A 5,951-nucleotide genomic window follows, 5' to 3' on the forward strand; every position below is an offset into this window, starting at 1 on the left:
AAAATAAACATTCATGAGGGCTATCTACACCCTCCTTCCTATGATGACCCTAGGACAGCTGCCAGTTGGCACTTCTTGATCTCATGACTCAGCACATCTGGGAGTGAAGGGTAGGGATTTGAGTGGACTGACGGAGACAGGGATGTCATGTCTTTAGGAGAAGGAAAAGAAAGGGCCCTTTTCCTAGGGGAAAGGAAGCCTGGCGGAGTACTTAATTTGTGAGCTGTGGGCCACCAGCCCCAACTCCTGGGTCTGCTTCTCACACAGCCAAATCTCTGACGGCTTCCCTTTCCTTCCCCCAAGACCCGCTGTGATGTGATCATGGACTCTCCTCCCAGAAGTGCACAGCAAGCCTGAATTGGGGGAAACCTCTCCTGGCATCATTTCCTGGTACCTGTTGATGTCCCTCTAAGCATGATATTTTTCATCACCTTTTGAAGGATGATGACTCTCATTTGTTCTTGAAGCCAATAAGATCCTGAGTAGTGATTCTGAGCCAGGCTCTATAACAGGCACTACAGACACAGGGGAAATGATAGGAAATCGCAGCGCTGAAGACCTTGTGGTCTGGTAGGTGGACATGTTCATAGAAAAGTATTACAACATAAGTGGATCTGGCAGTGACTCCTAAAAAAATGTCTTCTTGGAAAAGGACCCTCTTCACACCAGAAAGAAGCCTGTCAAAGAGCCCTGAGCTATCTTGGGAAGTGAACACACTTAGAAGAAGAAGCAAGCCCTCCAAAGGAGTTAAGATCTCTGACCATTTCGAGTAAGCAAGAGAGTCAGCATCTTGAGAATTTCACTAGAGCTGATATTTCCTTGAGATTGATTCTGAGTATAAATTCAAAGTACTTTAAAAAATTTTATCAGACACCCAAAGTTACAAAGTTGTCCTTTTTAATTTGTGGAGTTTGGGGGGAAAGCAATTTAAATAATCGACTTGGGACAGCAGCCTCTGGTAGATTCTGTGGGGTATCCACCAAACTTGCAATGACCTCTTTTCTCAGAGAATTGCCTTCCATCCAAAGTATCCCCACAAAATGGATGGATGGGACCTATGACTTCAAGCCCCTGCATCAGGTGGGGACAGCTGACCTAACTTGGGTCAGTCAGGTTCTCTGCCCTGGGGATTAAGTACTGGGACTAAAAGAGAGCTAATCTGTCTAGAGTGTCCAGACGAAGCACCTGCAGAAGCTGTACAGAGTCTGTCTTCTGCTCACCTTGAAGACCAAAGAGAAGATGGCATTGGTCATAGAGAGAAGCAGAAATGAGTGATGGATTGAGAGTACTATTGGATACCTGAAAGTGTCTAGTTCCTAGAATTCTTTAAGACACCCACGGGCCCCTGTGACGCATTCCTTCTATGGGTAAGCCAGCTCAAGTTGGTTTCTATAACCCATAACCCAAAGATTCTTGCCTAATACTCATTCCTCTGGTTTAGGTAAAGTCATGCCTATATGACTGAAGGGCCCATGACACCAACTCTTTTCTTCCTGTGTGCTACCAGGATTCTAGGTCTGTGATTCCCAAGCCCCAGGTTACACCTGCTGAACTGGATCCCCTAGGGTGAGGTCCAGGGATCCACATTTTGTAAGAAGTCATTAGGGCATTCTGATGGGTTTACTGTGAGACAACACAGTGCTCCTTGTGATTGAACTCTGATGTACCACATGCTACCACACATGCTGTATCACTCTCCTCAAAACATCCCTGTGATGCAGGCATTATTGATTAGGGGACATGCGAGTCTCTCCCCTAATGTTTCCTTCCATGTGGAGGCAGCTCAACTAGCTGGAAGACTTCTGTCTTCTCTCTAGCCCCTTACCAGTGACCTATCTGGTTGGTGAGTTTCGAAAGAGAAACCAGGCACGTGTAGCCCAGACTTGCTTTTCCTTCCTCTGGGGAGCTGGCCTGCTTACAGAGAGCATGTGCTCTCATAGTCTACTCCTTGCTAAAAATCCCCCTACACAGGCTCTGCCCCTTCTGGCAGGGGTTGCAGTGGGGAGACCCTCCCAGGTCTCATGCAGGTGTGACAGACTGGGAAGAAGTTCTCATGGTGAGATTCAATGCTGTATCTGTAAGTAAAGTATGTTACCAGATATCCAGCTTAGCAAGGTGCTACCTTGCTCTCCACCTGGCCCCACTTCTTATGCCTCCACTTGTTCAGAGCTTAACAGAGAAGAGAGGGGCTCTTGATTGGGCTCCTCAAGATCCCTCCATTTTTCAAACATGTTTCCAGATCGAACCAACAGCAAATCCAAGCTTCTTCCTCTGCCCCACCAGGGGCAGCTTTGGAGTGGTGCTTCTCTCTCTCTCTCTCTCAGATAGATAGACAGCTGGATGGATAGATAGATAATTTTCCTGGGAGTTGGTGAAAATGTAGATTTTGATTCTGACAGTCGGGGGTGTAGCTTGGGAGTCTGCATTTCTAACAAGCTTTCAGACGACACAATTGCTTTTGGTGGGAAATCCATCCTGGACCCACACAATTACACAAGGGATGACTTCCAGAGGTCCAGAGCCATACAAGTATAGCAGGGAGTGTGACAGCCCCCTCCCTCCAAATGTGTCATGTCTTAATTCCTGAAAACTGTGACTATGTTACCTTCCATAGCAAAGAGAAATTAAGGCTGCAGATGGACAGAAGGCTGCTAATCAGCTCTCCTTAAAAGAGGGAGAGTATCCTGCGCTACCCAGATGGGTCCAGTATTATCACAAGGGTCCTTAAAAGTGGAAGAGGGAGGCCAAAGAGAAGGCTAGAGGGATATAATATGAGAAGGACTCCATCAGCCATGGCTGCCTTTGAGGATGGAAGAAAGGGCATGAACCAGGTACTGTGGGCTCCAGAAGCTGGAAACAGCGAGGAAACAGGTTCTCTTCTTGAACCTCCAGAATGCATACAGCCCTGCTGCCTCTGTGATTTTAGCCAAGTGAAACCCATGTCAGACTTCTGGCCTACAGAAGCATCAGATAGTACATGTATACTGTTTTAAGCTTTTAAGTATGTGGTCATTCATTACAGCATCTGTAGGAGACCAACATGCACAGAAGTATAATCCTTAAGGCTGGACTAGTTCAACCTGGGAATCAGCCTGAGAGATTTATGTAAAAGGGACGCTTGGTAAAAAAAAAAGTACAGTGTTCCTTGGTGAAAAATTCTAAAGTTTTAAATGCCAAAAGTACCAGACTGAGTGAACAGGACTGACTAATGCCCTGAACAGGCTTGATTTTAAGTTAAGTGAGCATGACGAGCACGTTGTTAAAAACTCAAACCTGATTAAATCTCTGATGAAGCACAGCTTGATAAATGCCAGGCGACCACAGCACTGTGAAACCAAATGCAGTGTGCAGAGTGGGGGAGATTTCCTGTGGGGCTGGAAGCCTGGGCCCAAGGAAGACGATGTGGGTTGTCACGTGGTTCGTCCCAACAGTGGTGTCCTCTCACGGGGATCGTCCTGCCCACATGGCAGAGTCTCTTTTTCAGGTACTTTCTAAAGAGTGGCAGGATGAAGAAGTGATGGTCTCCCTCCCTCTAAGGAAACTTGCTCCTTCTGGAGCAAGTCTTCACTGACTGAGCTTCGGATTTCGAAAATAACTTTTCAAATGCTTTTCCCCAGGGTTGGGAAAGGCGACTGTGGCTGCTAGAAATCGTGGCATGGGGTTCATGTATTCAGCCATGATTTCATGTGTTCTACCACTGGTTCATTCATTCATCAAATATTTATTACGTATCTCCCATGTGCCTAGCATTGGAAATACAAGGTTAAACACTATGGAGTCTTCCCCTCAAGACGTCTGTCTAGGGGAGAGAAAGACTTGTGCTCCAACTAGTAGAGTGGTGCCATGTTCATTAACTGAACTCTGTCCCCAGGTGCTAAGGAAGCCTGGGGGAAGGGCACCAAACTCAGTCCTGGACCTGATCAGAGAGAGCTGAGGAGGAGGCACTGTTCAAGATTAATTTTACAGGAGTTCCCATCATGGCTCAGTGGTAACGAACCTGACTAGTATCCATGAGGATGTGGGGTCGATCCCTGGCCTCGCTCAGTGGGTTAAGGATCTGGCTTTGCTGTGGCTGTGGCGTAGGCTGTGGTTGTAGTTCCAATTTGATCCCTTCCTGGGAACTTCCATATGCTACAGGTGCAGTCCTAAAAATTAAAAAAAAAAAAAAAAAAGAATTTAACAAGCTGAGAATTAGAGTAGAAGCTCCAGTGGGAGAAAGAGCATGGCATTATCAAAGAGCCGGGACATTCAGAAATGATGAGCACTTATGTGTGGCCAGAATTTAGGATGTGTTCCTATAGGGAGCAGTAAGAGAAGAGCCTAGAAAAATAAGCAGAGCCCCTGGTCATAAAGAGTCTCACATAACATGTTAACAAGAGGAGGCCGGTGGAAGCGAGTGGAGGCTGTAAAGTGGGAATGTGATGTGGTCAGATTTGAGTTTAGGGAGGCTCACCTGGTGGCTTCGAGGAACAGTGTCCCCAGAGGGAAGGGACCCCCACTTGCAGATGCAGCAGATGGGAGGCCAGAGAAGGTAAGGTTAGCGTTTAAATGAGGCTGTGGACAAAGATACTCCTTTTTTTCCATTTGAATGGAAGTAAAGTTGCTATACAATATTATACCAGCTACAGGTATATAATAAAATGAGTCATAGTTTTTAACGGTTGTAGTTATTTTTAAACATTGGCAGTTCCCTGTGTGGCACAATATATCCTTGTGGCTTACTTTCCACCTAATAGTTTGTACCTCTGAACCCCTTCCCTGCTTCCCCCTCCCCACTGGTAACGACTGGTTTGTCCTCTGTAAAAGATACTCTTTTTAAGAAAAGACTAGCTTTGGGGATAAACTAAGGCTTATTCTAACTCAGGATGAGCGCATCTCATAAATTCATAAATTCAGAATGTATTCAGTTCACCTGAAAAGGCGTTAAGGAAATATTAGAAAAGCGGCAAATACGGAAGGCTGTTTGTGGTGGTCGCAGTATGTTCGTTTGGCTCCAAAAGAGCCTATGGACTGAGAATAGATGGAAGCTAGGACTGTGTTTAATATGCAATTTTGTATTGTTGTCATCTGCTGTGATTACAGGCTTGGCTCCTGGTTTTTCATTCAGAGCCATTTATTCAGAAAATCTCTAATTCAGAATTTGAGTTCATTCCTCATTAATTCAGTGGCAGCTTTCCGTAGCCCAGTGATTGAATTACCTAATAGCACCTGCCTGAAATGATTAACATAAGAGGAAGCCATGGGGTTGTATTTGATATAAATGATTTGTTTCCCGAAGTTGTAATTTTATTAAAGGGGGACCCAGTGAACCACCTTCGCAAATGAAGGCGAGGTCCTGGCTTCTGTGAGGTACCTGGGAGGTTAATGAACGATTAGCAGCTGACAAATAGCAATGTGGCCAGGGAGGAAGGTGGCGTTTCTCAGGTGGTGGGTCAGCATGCCTGGGAAGGCGAGGCCTCATTTTGAAAGGGCTGGGTGGCCCCCTTCTGCTAAGCGGGGTGCCTGGGGAGAAAGGGAGAGGAAAGAAGAGGGTCTACGTGGGGCTCGTGAACTCACTCCAGCCAGCCTCCATCCCCCTGCATGGGTTACTCCCTAGCGGATCAAGGGAATGGGGATAATGCTCTGGGTTCCTGTCCCTCTGAGACACATCCCGGCAAGCTGGTGCTAACAGGACCTGAGGTTTTCTTCTGAAGGGACTCTGGCCTTTGTATGAGAATCTTTTAGTAACTTGCTGGTCTCCTTAAGAACCGAAGGGCATGGGAAGAATTAGAACACAGGCTCCTGAGAAATAGTCTTTCATCTTGTTCGGCAATTAAAAAAACTGTTTTCTTTATAATGCATTGTTTAGTCATTATACCTGTTGTCTAATTTTTGTTGGTTTGGGTGTAGACATATGGGTATATGGGTACGACTCACATGCAATTTAAGGGCAGAAATAATGGGTACTTCCC

This window comes from Phacochoerus africanus, chromosome 11 (genome assembly GCF_016906955.1).
Source record: "Phacochoerus africanus isolate WHEZ1 chromosome 11, ROS_Pafr_v1, whole genome shotgun sequence".
NCBI classification, from domain to species: Eukaryota; Metazoa; Chordata; class Mammalia; order Artiodactyla; family Suidae; genus Phacochoerus; species Phacochoerus africanus.